A 14,159-nucleotide genomic window follows, 5' to 3' on the forward strand; every position below is an offset into this window, starting at 1 on the left:
AATAGCTGCTTTTGTTTCCAGCTGTTGTTTTCGATGTGTATACACTTTCCATCAGATCAAAAAGAGTTCTAAACCCAGTCATCAGGGCCAAGGGGTTACTGTGACATTTTGTATACAAAGCACAAAAGAGGTGCATAATCTTGAACAGCTACCACCTATACTTTGCACATTAGTCCAGCGGAGTACAGCCAGGATTTAAAATGACTGCAAGCGTAATAATATTCTCACAAAAAAAAAAATCAACTGCCTGTTTTTTTTTCTATGTATGTATGTCTAACCCTTTCGCCTTTTTATCTTTTGAATCATATTTGCCCCCCCCTCCCAAACTTCCGTTATTTGCAAGGTAAATTTTAAGCCTTTAAACATTCTCACACAAGGTTGAGCAGGTAGCTGTGGCTGTGTCTGGAGGTTGTGGACAGATCCTGTTTTTGGAAGTGGAGAATGGATAAAGGGCCAGTGATCACACAAAGATGCTTTTAGTCCATAGAACAGATTAACTAAGACCAGCAGAATAGGAGCTCTGTTGTGGCATGCGGGGGTTGACAGGCAAGCAGTCATATTGACTGCTTGGATACTGAGTGTGTATTGGAACTCGAAAGTTTTATTAAAAAAAAAACACACTTTTCCACACACATTGCTTTATGAATACATTTCTGCTGCATGGAGCTGTCATAAATCTTGAGCAGAAAGAAGAAAACACACATTGCATCTAGCATATTTACTGACTAATAATCTGTAAGCAGACTGACATATCATCACCTTGTGGGATATTTCTACTGCAACCCTTTTGCTTTTTAAAACTAAAAATATTTATGACTTTTTTTATATATAAAAGGAAATAGAACAGACCCATTTTGTCCCAGTTAGATGTTTTAAACACTCAATTTAAATAATCATTACCTCATTTGTTGGATCTTGCAACCAGACTTTCCTGTTTGAAATCTGGGCTCTCAAATCCCATAATCTGTACAAACACAACACAAACCTACAGCACAGGTACTTGGGTCTCTGGACTGATAGATGCAGCACTGAAACAGGCCCTTCGGCCCACCGAGTCTGTGCCGACCAACAACCACCCATTTATACTACTCCTACATTAATCCCATATTCGTTCTTTTATACAATGACACTGCAGATGGGAAAATTGCATTTTTGAAACTCTTGTCATTTGCCTTAATGTCATGGGGATTTTTTTTTTTTGTTTGTTTAAATACTTCCCTCTAGCCAAATTCTTGACTTTTTTTTGACTGAAGATAAATTCACAGGGAGCTAAACTAGAGAAAGTGCTGTAATGTACAGTACATGAGATGATGCTGTCTTAAGATGCTGAGACCCACCTCAAAGTATATTTTCAAAGGCGAAGCATGAGGGGAGGCAAATATAAATGGCAGTACAGGATGCCTTTGGCTGCCATGAGTTTCTGACTGTAGGAAGGCTGTTTTTTTTTTCTTTCCCATGTGAAGCAGACATAGGCGCTCTGTTTTTCCATGGCATTTAAAAAAAAAAAACTATTTTGAAGCATTTGTAACTGACTCAGAGTTCTCAGTTTGCAGTCTGACAGAGACCCTCTGTCAGGATGCAATGTATTCCTTCAGCTTCCCCTCTTCACTGACCCCTCATTAAAATTTCTTCCAACAAGCACTTTTTTTTTCTGCTGAAGAGAGGCAACTGTCTAATGCCAAGTGACTATCTGGATTGTTTTCATTGTCCGACACTCTGAAAATGTGAGTTTACAAAGAGTACTGGAGTGTCATGTAAACTCGGTCAGGCCCTGAAGACAAAAAATTCCTTTTTCCGCTGGAGACAAAGGCAGACTTTGTGTCTATGAGCAAGCTCTAACAAAACAGCATTTCACGCAGGATGGTGGGCACTCTAAATCACGCTGCTCTTGTCCAGTGTGAGGGCTCGCTACTGGAGCTGAGTGCTTTTGGCCAGTCTCCATCTAATCACTTGGGTTATTTTAACTGCTTTCATATAACCACCAGTTTTATCAGCTTTTTTTCTTTACATTTTCCCCCTTCTTTCTCTTTCCCCCATTCTTTCTTTGAAGATATTTGCTCCTCACTAACACATTCATGTTCTACAGGTGCCCTCTGATACCTCACCTGAGTGGGTATTATTCATGTGTGAGTCTAGTGAGTTTTGACAGGTTATTTTTGTTAGTGGATGCAGCACAGCAGAATCTGATCCTGTGGATCTCCAGCAGGGAGTCGGGGATAGCGATCAGGAATAAGAGGCCGTGCTGTTCTTCCCATCCTATAATCCTGGCCCTGAGGCCAATTGTAGCACTGCTACTCTAGCTGAGATCAGCACGGAGATCAAACCTGGGACCTCTGTTACTCATTGTATAAACTCTGGGATCCACTTGAGCCATTAACTGACCCCATCAGTTTTCCATGATCCCCGGCTCCCCACCACTGTAAGTGGAAACTGGGAGAAAATTAATCCCTTTCGGGCTGACAATCAATCAAAGATGCACTCTATCTTGTGGAAAAGAAGAAATACCATAACCACTGTAAGTTAAACATGTATATAAACAGCCAAAAAATATCAACTTAAAAAAAATCTTCAGTGCTCGCTGATGATTATTCATGAAGACAACATGCTTTGTATTACTCTAGTTAAATTAACCATTTTGAAAAGTTCCTGTGTGGCTGCTGAAGATCTATGGATATAGTTACAAAACATCTTTTTCTTTGTTGACCAGGAGAAGTGAAATCTCGCTGGGGGAAAAGTGAACTTTAAATGTGTCCATGACATGATGTAATGAAGCTATTTTGGGATTGAAAAATGAGCTGGACTATCTACTGCATTTAGACATACTGACAGCCTAGTCTGTGTGTAACAATGAATGAACCCTTTGCCTTCAATAGATTTTGACCTATATGGAACAATGGAGCTGTAATAGTGCTGGTACCAAGCCTGTGTTGGCTGATAAGATTCCTCTGGTTCAGAAATGTGTTGTTCACTGCACAAGATGCAGAAGGCTTAACTCTCTCTAGAGTGCACAAAGTGGGTGCATTTGTTGCCATGGAGAGTAAAGGGCAGGAGAGACATTCCAGCAATCAGTTAATAACAAATTCCATCCCCCACACCTCTCTTCCCCGCACCGCACCCCCCCCCCCCCCCCCACCGCCCCCCCCAACCCTCCCAATGAAATCCACACAAGGGTTGAGCAACATTAGTCCTATGCCAGTGACTACTCTGGCACAATGGAAAGAACAGAACAATTTCAATAATTGCAATAGTATTGTGGCTGCAATAACAACCCATTTCAACTTCCAGAAATTGCTCGTGCTACTATGGAAACCTGTCCTGATTACACCTTTCATATTCTCCCTTATGGTATTGTACCCAAATGTTCCTTCCATTGTCTGCTGGAGCTTGGAAAATAAGCCCATATCTGATGTTACAACAATATCAAATATTGATGCATAGAATTATTGCACTGATTTCTGTGTTCAGTACCTCCTGAAAGTAATTGATACTGGTGTCATTCGGAGAAACTAAGTATTATTGTGGTCTTAAATGCTTAATTTTGTGTCTGGCCTGGTCTGCTTCACATTTTTGACGACAAACTCTTGTCCCAACATTATCAAACATTGCAGCACCTGAAATGAGGGATGTAAAACACTACAAACTTTCATTGGGTTGCAGATTTAAGAGCACATAATAAGTGGTTATTTCTTGCTTTGTGTTTTTCATTACTGATTTTGTTACTGGTGTGGTCTCTGGTACGGGTACCCTTAATTACTGGGACCATTTTGGATAGCCAGTCCCTCAGTGCTGTGTCTCCATCTAACTTGGTCAGTGCTTTAGTTCGAGGAGGCATTCTTTTTCTTGTCTTTAGATGCACTCCATAGCTTGTAATTTCAAAATCACACAATCCAATGCAGGCTCTGTGAAATCGATGATGACTGAAGTTATCTGCAAGGAGCAGATAGAAGTGGAGGTTCTTGTACAGTACAGGGTTAAATCAACACCAAACTGGGTAATATATGATTTGCAACAATATGTCTATATTCTTTAAATTTTTTTGTTGCAGTTTTCTTTTCATCAAGAATAATTAAAGTTATTGACCAATGCAACAGTGTGTTCTGTCAAGGTCATCCCATGTAATAGCCAGGTGAGCACAATCTTTACAACATGATCCATGGTGGCTTGTGGATGATTCCTCTTGTTAAGTTGGGAATATTGGTGAAATCTGGAACTGAAAGACTTTGTTTCTCCATTCCTTCCCTGAACTGGAGAAAAAACTTTTTTTTTAAGTATCCAAGATAAAATAACTGCACTAGAATGTAGTTGTCTGTGCAATGTAAATGTTAATTTTCCCATGAAAAGGCTAAAAACTCATTGGCCTGCAACGCTCATCTGTTCTTTCCATTTGTCTAGTTAGTATTACTGCTGTTCAACATTCCTTTATAAAATATTTTATGTTTTACATTATAGCACACTGCTGTACATACTGTTCAGAATAATGGGAACATGATACACTAAAGGAATTGGTCTATCCATTGGCTGTCTTGAGGGATAACATGTTTGAGTGTGAATAGCACCACAATTATTTCACAATAAAAGTGAGATGAGTTCCAATGGATATGAAATTGTCCCTAACTTGTCTCTAATTGGCAATGTCCCTGCTTGTTTTGCTGTATTAGTGGCGAATAACTTGTGTATTACATAAAGTATTGGTTTAGCTCTACTTAATGCAAGATAAAGGCAATTTTAAAAACGTGGATGATAAAAATTAAGTTTAAAAAAAAATTAAATACAGTAAAAAGTTAGCTTCCATGTGGCTGTGACATTAACTCAATCACTATTGTAATGTGTGCTTTTGTATTTGCTGCTGGTTAGGTTGTGAAAAGCAAATTGCTTACTCTTCACATATTATGGAGCAGGGTTGTCAAAAAGATAGGGAACTGATGATGTACAGGATTGTAAAGACAATGCAGGTTAGAAATGTGTTTGTGAGCAAATGTTGTAAGTTTTAATATCATTCAATTCCCATTCAAATTTTGTAGATATAGGTTTTTTTCTTAATGGGGGGGGGTCTAATCTTTATCATCCTTTAAGCCAAGCGATCAAGCAGATGGTTAATTTCCCAAGCTCTAAATGCTTGTGTTGATAGATGGATTTATTAATAAAACCAGGAGAGTTAGCTGCTCCAGTAAAGTCTCAATTTCTGAAACACACAATCATGCAACCCAGGAAAACTCTTGCGCTTGACCTCCAGCCTGTGCAGAGTCAGCTATTCTCAACTGGGCTAGTGCTATGGTTGCCTCAGTTGGCTGTAGCGTTCCTGGATTGGCAAAGGACAGTGGTTTTGGGCTCCTGCTCCTGAAAACTAAGCAGTGACCACAATCTGGAAGTGTGATCATGTTCGAGCCAGGTGAGGACAGGATTGGCTTCAACTCTGATCTCCAACAGTCATATAGCCAGTTACCACTAACTGTTGAGGCTTGCATGTGAACGGTGGTCACTTGGGCAAAGTACTGGAGGCTATACACCACCCAGGAAACCTACCCCATGAGGGGCTCAATACCACCAGGAAAGACTATGAGAAAAACAAATCTTAAGAACTAAGATGCCCAATTTCTCTTGAGTGCTCCACTCAATGGCCTGACTGAGAAGATATGAAACTATTGTCGACAGATCTTACTGATATGAAAATTGAAATCAAGGATCTGTTTTAAGGGAGATGATCTTCTGCTAAATTTTATAAATTTATAAAGTTGAAATGAAATCATTAGAAAATCACCTGAAGTCTGCAAACAAGATAATTTTAAAACCTTTTAAATGAGAATTTGAAAAATTACAATAAAAATATGCAGACACTGAGGGGGTTATCTTGCCATGCTATCTGCCTGCTTCAGTGCTTTCAAAAAAATTGAAGATGTGCTACTACTGACGATGGACGAGGGACATTTTTAACTGAATATCTGACAGCCTTATTTTATAAGTGCCACAGGCTTTCATCACCTCTGACAGTCTCCACAGTAGTGAACGGTGAGAGGGTTTTTTGGGTTGTCACCATATAGAATCTATAGTGAATCTGTAAATGTTGGGTTACACTGTGCTACTGACTGACCAGTGAGCACAGTTCATTTGTGAGGATTTTCACAGTTTTTGTGTGCGAGTCCCTTGAGGCGAAGGATGTTGGCACTAGAGAGTGGAGCCTTTTTTTCCCTTTTTTTTTTGGTCATTGAGTGTCACCGTTAAACATTTTGAGGTCCGATACAGCAGTCAGATGCAGAGTAATCCTCTCTCTACACTGAAGCATTGGCCTTTACAGCCACTCCAGGCGCTGCTTCACAAACCACTGACCACCTCCAGGCGCGTATCCATTGTCTCTCGAGATAAGGAGGCCCAAAGAAGAAGAAGAACACTGAAGCAATAGTGTGCTACAGATAGCACATCCTACTGCATTTTATTTTGATGTGCAACATTATTAATACTTCCCACATTAGTCATTTCTGTGGCCCATCAGTGCCAATGAATCCAAAATTTAGCAGTAGGTTTGTGCTGTTGGCCCTTGTCAAGTAAGAACCAGTTTGACTCTGCCCAACCATTTTATGTTTAATTTCACATGAATAAATATCCAATCTTTTGAGCAGTGCAAGTACCAGTTGCACTCAAATAAACTTTATTTTATGAGTCAGACAGTTAAATAGAACCGGAGAAGTCAAATCTTTTGTGGAATGTGTTTTTCCACCCATTGTTTTCCATAGTCTGCACATGGATGTGCTATAAATTATGGAGTGCTTGACTCTCAACATGAGCTGGTTGGATGACCTACAGTAACTCAAATGTGTTGTAGAGGTGCACATTTAAACTCTGTATCTACTAAATACATTTGGGTGGAATGCCACAATCACTCTTTTAGAAAGTGTATTTGAGTATACACTGTTGGTTAAGCTTTAGGGCATGTACGAAGAGATTTTAGCTGAATTAACTGCTCTTTTTTTGGCAGTAATTTCACCTCACTCCTGTGTGAAATAGTTCACTAACAATGCTCTGTTTCAGCCTTCTTATAACATACAAAGCAAGTAGAATACAAGCTTTTTATATAAAAAAAGAAAAGGCCCATTTAAACAACTTTAAAGTGTGTCAGTGTGGGGAGTTGTCATTTATTGGTGTAGCAAAACAATGTGGAGCTTGTCTGGAGAGTTATAAGCACCCATAGAGCATAAAGAGCCAGAATGAGCCTGGGTCCAATGTGCAAACAAGCACACATTTGATTAAAATATGCTGACCCTTGGGAAGAAAAAAAGCACCTTTTGTTTCGAGAGTGAACTGCTGAGGTGTTTGTGCTGAGGGAGGGCTGCCTATGCTGGGCGTTTCCCAGCTAATAACCTGCATTCTTGAGCATGGAGACTTTTAGTTGGTGAAATTGGAACAGAATGCAAGCCTAACATTGCATGGGTCTGAGGAGGGAAAAGTTAACACACAAACTGCTACTTGGAATTTTTAAAAGTTCTGGCTCTGCCTTTTATTATATAATGTACGCTTTCAAATAAGTACATGTGCATTGCGAATCAACGTTTAAAATAGTTTTTTCTATTCCTGAGTTTGAAAGGAAAGCTGGATTTGGTGCATTGTAGAGTTTAGCTCCTGTACTTGCCAAAACAGCCGTGTATTTCTGTCTTTGCTTAACTTCAAGAAGATTTAATTAGCCAGTTACATTAAACTCTTCTGGTGCCTTAGATAATAAATTTGGATGTCTGTTGTGAAACAGAGCTGTACATGCTAGCAAAATCCCTAGTCTGTGCTGGCATAGCAGTTAGGTATGTACCTTGACCTCAACAGCTCTTATTTATCCACTCCATAAACTTAGCCAGATTTCCCATTCCTCACAGCCAGTTACTCTTGCCTGAAAGTGCTCCCTGGGCAAAGACTGAATTGGGCTCTATTGCTTTCAAATAAACAGCTCCCATGTTCATTATGGCCACTTGGGTGAGGTACTGGAAGGTGAGGTCACCTGCAGGGGATGGGAGGGAGTGCAAGAGGAGGAGGAGAAGAAATTGGAAAAAGAAGAGAACTTGCTTTTCAATAGCACCTTTCACCACCTCAGGACAACGCATAGCAAACAAGCCAATGAATTAGCTTCAAAGTGCAATCGTTCTTTTAAAGGCAAATATGGCAGTCAATTTGGACCTTATTATGCACAATAAACAGCACTGAGATGAATGACTCATTGATCTGTTTTTGGTGATTTTGGTCAGGATATGGGGGAACTCACTGCTCTTTTTAGAACTTCTGTGGGATCATTTATGTGTATCTGAACAGGCAAAAGGCACTTTGGCATAATGTCTCAACTGTAAGACTTGCTGCATTCCTTCAATACTGCATCAAGGTGTCAGCCTGAAGGGACAAAAAGTAAAGTTTGAAAAAAAATTTTAATTAAAAAAAAAAAGTGTTGATGTTTTATTGCATTTTCAGCTGGGTATAAATCATGCTGCACTGGGTTCAGAAAGTTGCACATTAATGGCTTGTTGGCTACTAGGGAAAACTCATAAGCATGCACGTGATGCATTTGTTCCTTTTGGTATCTTAATTCTCAAAGTAACCATGCTAAACAGCAAAGTGATGCATTGGTGATTCAAAACTAGGGAGTCAGCCATGGCTCTGTGGCAGCCTTCTCACCCCTGGATTCCTGTCCCCACTCCAGAGACTTGAGCACTTAATCTAGTCTGACAGTTCAGTGCAGTACTGAGGAAATGCTGCATTGTTGGAGGTGCCATCTTTCAAATGAGATGTTCAGCTGAGGCCTGATATCAGGGCTTAAAAGGGTAAAATTGTGCAGACTGATGGCATAAATGTGGTTTATGTTCCCTTCAGCTTAGAAGGTCAAGTGTGATCTAATCGAGAAGTTTAAAATAATGAAGAGATTCCATTAGATAGATAGAGAGAAAATTAACTTCCTCTGGTGGGGGAATCCAGAACAAAGGAGCACAAATTTGTGATTTATAGCACAACCAGTTAGGAGTGAAATTGTGAGGCATATTTTCAGTCAAAGGGTAGTGGAAATCTCCCCCAAAAGGCTGTGGATGATGAGCCAATTGAAAATTTCTGGACTGCGATTTTTAATAGATTTTTGTTTAGTAGGTTTATTGGGGGATGTGGAGAAAAGGCAGGTAAATTTATATTGGAATCAGCCATCATCTAATAAAATGGCAGAACAGGCTTGAATGTCTGAATAGCCTCTTCCTGTTCCAATGCTTATTCTTTGGATGTAAAAGATCCCATGGCACTATTTGAAGAAGAGTGGGGGAATTCTCCTGTCCTGGCCAACATTTATCTCTCAATCAGCACTGCCAAAACATGGTTATTAATCTTGTTGCTATTTGTGGGGTAATGCTATTTGCAAATTGCCATGTTTACTAATGGCTACGCTTCACTTATTCACTTTGGGATACCCTGAGGATGTGAAAGGTGCTAGATAAGTGTAAGTTATTTCCTTCCTGGATTTCACTCTCTGCTCACACAAGCTCTAGGAAGCAATAGGTCTCTTCTATTGGGGATCTGGGAGCACCATCTATGCAGTACAACTTTTGAATATTGGGACTTGTGCTTCTGTTTCTTTTCGAGGTTAGTCGTTCATTTCAATATTTGTTTTCTTGCTGGATTTGTCACCAGTGCTTACTGAATTAAACTGAAGAGTTGGCCTGATGGGTGGAGTGGACTTGAGAATCTGAATGAGTTGCTTTTTCACAAATTGGGGATGTATTTCATTTTTGAAATGCTCCTTGACGTCCAATCCCATTGACTCTTGATTCATGGGATATTTCTGTGACCAGAAATAGCAGGGAGAATGCATTTTCAAAATGGACAAAGCATCATGCACTTGCATAATCCATTTCGTTCACACCTGCTACAAATCTTATACATTTCCAGTGACCATTTCTTTCAATCTCTTCCCCTATCAAATTAGGATTGTTCTAGGAGGCAACTGTTGAATCTTTTATGAACGTGCTGAGCTACAGTGTGTTGAGGAGTCTGCGTCCATGGTTTTGGCATGACCTCTCATTCCATTAAATCAGTCTTTAATCGCCAATCTCCTTCAGCGCTGTGAAGATGAAACACTTGCATGCCAGCAAATGTATGTGCCATTTAAACTGCTGACTCATCTGTTCCAACAAGAGCCTAGGAACAGCTTTGTATCTTAAGTGGAAGGACTGTTTTACATTTGGATTCCAGATGAGATGACTCAAGATTCTCCCTTCTAACCTTTTAACTGGTCATGGAACTCTCCAGTGCAGTAAGTGGATTTATCAGAGTGGCCAGCATGAGTTACAGCCAAACATGGTGTATTGGCTGTCAGACCGTTCCATCTGCTTTCATGCTCCCAATGAAATTTTGTACGCATCTGTGAAGAGGTGGCAGGAAACCACCTCATTTTTTTTTGATTGCTTGATAGAGGGAAGGGAATATTGCATTGCCTTGATTTTTTTTGAACCTTTTAACACTTTGAACTTTATTCAGGCCAACTAAAGAGTTACTGCTTCTTTAAATGCCTTCTGTTTAAGTGGTAAAAAATTATCAGCTATAACTACTTTCTTACTCTAATGTTATGTTTGTTTTGTTCAATAAACTTTTAATACTGATACTGTTCGATAACTACATCAGTGGAGTAATCCACCACTGCAACACCTACAATCACAGGCAGAGGTTAATTTTCAGATTGTCTCTTCAAACAATTTCTTGTCTTCTACACTTCATTTCAACACTTCAATTCTACTGACATTTACTTCAATTGCTGTTTGTTCGGGAAGGGATCCAATGGTTGTAGGTGCTTACAGAATTTCTGCTGTGTTTCCTTGATCACTTTTTTTTTGTGCCTAGAAATTGTAAAAAAAAATTGTAATGTTTGGGAAGTAACCCAAGCTTAAATTGCCTTTCTTACGTTCTGCCCCATCGCAAGTCAGTGCAGCTTCTCAGTCCCACAGCCTTCCCCTGTTCATGTGGATTAGAAAGCGATCCACAGTTTTGTACAGGAAACCAGTTAATTTAATCAGGAATTTGTGGATTTAGCTGCTGTTGATGTTGGCTTTGTTAGGATGTTGCTATTTAATGGTAGTTGAAGCATAATGTCACTTAACTCTTTTCAGAAGCCTCTTTTCTGTCAGAATGGCTGGTCCGTCCAGAACATTTCTCAAAAGATACACTATTCAACTTTGTGCTTACTGGGTAGAAGTGGTGTTTTTATGAAGGGGATCATTTTGAATTACAGTATGTAAGTGCTGTGTTGACTGACTTTTTAAAAGCTGCATTGTGCGTGATCTCCCTTGACGTTTGCTGACATGAGCTCAAGGCTGGCCCATATTCTGACCTGTTTAGTATTGTCTGAGATGAGTATCTTTTTGGTTTTCTGTTGATTGGGAGGGGAGACAGTTGACAGAAAAATGAGCAAAAAATATGGTGGCCTGGGTTCAAGGTGCCCTTCAATGGTTACCGAGATCTGGGCAATCTCCTAAACCACAAGATAGTAGAGACTGGGTTGCTGATGTACATGGGTGACTGTCAATGCTTCATCACATTCACTGCTCAAGCCTACAAAGATGATGTGCTCAGTGCATATAAATGCAGTGAAATGATGGTTCAGGTTTCAAACTGACAATTCCCAAGCTGTATGACTCTGTCTCAGTGAGGATAAGTGCAGTAATGCTGGACAGAAATTAAAAAACAATTAGCCAAAGTTAGTTGAAGGAAATGGTACTGTTATATATCCATTTCTCTACTACCAGGCAGACATGTGTTTGTTTCCTTTTGAGGAGGGTGTATACCTCTTTTGAATCCCAATACCCTTATTCTCAATGACCATGGGGCACATACACAGTGTTGCAGAAAAGATTTCTGAATTTGCCTAATCTTTAGATGTGTTTAAATGGTGAAACACTTTTTCTGTCAAAAATGGTGAATGGGAGGCAAATGCCTTCCTCTCAGCTCTATGAGAAAAACTATTGATAGCAAGGGGGCAGAGGAACAATCCTGGCTGTGTTTGCATGTTATACTAACCATGATGTTTGGGAAGAGCGGTTTTGGCTATGGAGCAATATTAGACAGTCAAAATGTTATATTGCACCTAGAGGCAATAAGCCTAGCTCCAAACCCATCATTTAATTGTTTACTTCTTGGCTTTTTCTCCCCTCTTGCCGCTCCCTTCCTTTTTCAGTTCATGCAGGAGCCCCCATGAATCCATCTTCAGGAGGCTGGGCGGGCCTACCCGTTGTCCTGTTTGAAATGTCTTGCAGGTAATCGGTTTAAGAAGCAAGAATGCTTGATTGAGGCACAATGCAAAAGTAACAAGTTATCATGGACCAAGTAATCATTCTTCATGTTTGAACCTTGATTCTTTTATCATTTGTGTCTTAATACAAAGGGGCAATGTGCATATTTGTTTCTCTGTTGATGCAGGAGAACAAGCATCATCTTTATAGATCAATTAAGAAGAGGCAATGGAAGCACCTTGTAAATAACAAGGACAGTAGTATCCAACTGTCGAGGTCTTTGCCACTAAACATAACTTTATTTATGCATGTGCACTTCTGTTAGGGGTGTTATCATTCTTCAGCTGAAATTGGGGAGCAAACCTGGGACTTGTTCACTTACTTGCCTCAGAGGTGAAAACCTTACCTCTTCAGCCACCAGGACACCTTTTTTTGTGTGTGCGTGTTTTATCGGTTTACTGAATTGTACATAGCCACTGTTCAATATTTTATTGAACATTGTGTGTTCACTGCTCTTATCGTGTTCATTACATGAGCAATATTTCTTGTTGACTTTCACATTTTAAAACAAAACAAATCCTGAACACCTTAAGTTTGAGTGACAGCTCTGTTACAGTAGGAATATGCAACCGCTGCTATGTTTTGGAGATGGTGAAACAGCTAATTGTCCAGTAATTATCTAGAACGTGAGAGTGATCTCATTAACAGCCATTGTTTTGAAGAAAATGTGATTACCTGTGTTTTGGTGAGGCACTAATTAATTGACAATTAATCCTGATGGGGAGTTTGGGGTAGGGGAGAGGAGATTGCAGGTTTGGAGGAGGTACTGGAGTTGCCCATGTTTGAGCTGGATTCACATCAGTGATGATACTGTCATTTACCCAGGCTGCTTCAGCAGTTGTGTTATTTCAGCTGTGAATATTTATTCAACCCCCTCCCCATCTTCCAATGATATTCTCAGTGCCTGATATTGAAAGAAAAATATTCCACCCAAAACGGCATAAACATCTTAAAGATATTCCACTTAATCTGTGTTTTTTGTTACAGTTTGGTATTTTTAAAGTGAGGAATCTCCCTCTTTAAATCTATGCATTGTGATACGAACACAGACCAGCTGAGATACAATCCACTTCAGTAATGCCTGTATTCATCGAGCTACTGTGGGTTAACATTTCAATATATCAAAGCTTTACCAGAAAAATTTGAAAAAAATTTGAGCAAGATGATTTTGGAATTTAAAACATTGAACTGTGAGAATCCACTGCCAGCCCAGAGTTGTGTATAGTAGAGAAAATTGATAGAGAAAATTAGTCAAACATTTCTAATATTGCATCTAGAGTCATAGAGTTATACAGCACAGAAACAGGCCCTTCGGCCCATCGTGTCTGTGCCGGGTGTGTCAAAAAACAGTTGTCATACCAGCTGGCTGTCTTGATATACAAAGTATCAATCAAACATCAGGGAGGCAGGTCATTGCATTCCAAATGAGGAAATGGGAAACATCCAGATTAAAAACAGGGCTTTTCAACAGGAGCAATAACCAAAAATCTATCATCTAAAAAAAAACGGGGGAACCAAACTTGTTGGAAATATTCTTTTGATTGCCATTTTGGTTTTCCATTAAGTTGAGCACTTGCAACTGAAAATAAGATTCGCAACAAAGTGAAGACATTCAAAAGGTTCAAAACAGGAAAGTTATTAACCCTACCTTTTTACAATAGTGACTTCTGGGTTTTGAACTGCCTCAGCACTTTCTCTGAGACCAATGGTTATGACTTGACTTCAGACAGGTTCCCCAGCTGATCACTGTTTGCTGAAAAGAGTTTGTGAACAGGCTATGGTGCTTAGTGCACCTGTGCATACAATTTGTTGAAACTTTTATGATTGATTGCAGAACAGTATATGCTAGCACTTGTTTTGAATCCCTGCCCT

General features: G+C 39.6%; 1 long non-coding RNA gene across 1 annotated transcript in view; it reads left to right on the forward strand.

Annotated features, from left to right (window-relative positions):
- LOC137384566 (uncharacterized) overlaps nucleotides 1–14,159 on the forward strand; it is a 253,581-nt gene that overhangs the window by 7,817 nt on the left and 231,605 nt on the right. The gene's annotated exons all lie outside the window — the stretch shown is intronic.

This window comes from Heterodontus francisci, chromosome 26 (genome assembly GCF_036365525.1).
Source record: "Heterodontus francisci isolate sHetFra1 chromosome 26, sHetFra1.hap1, whole genome shotgun sequence".
Taxonomy (NCBI): Eukaryota; Metazoa; Chordata; class Chondrichthyes; order Heterodontiformes; family Heterodontidae; genus Heterodontus; species Heterodontus francisci.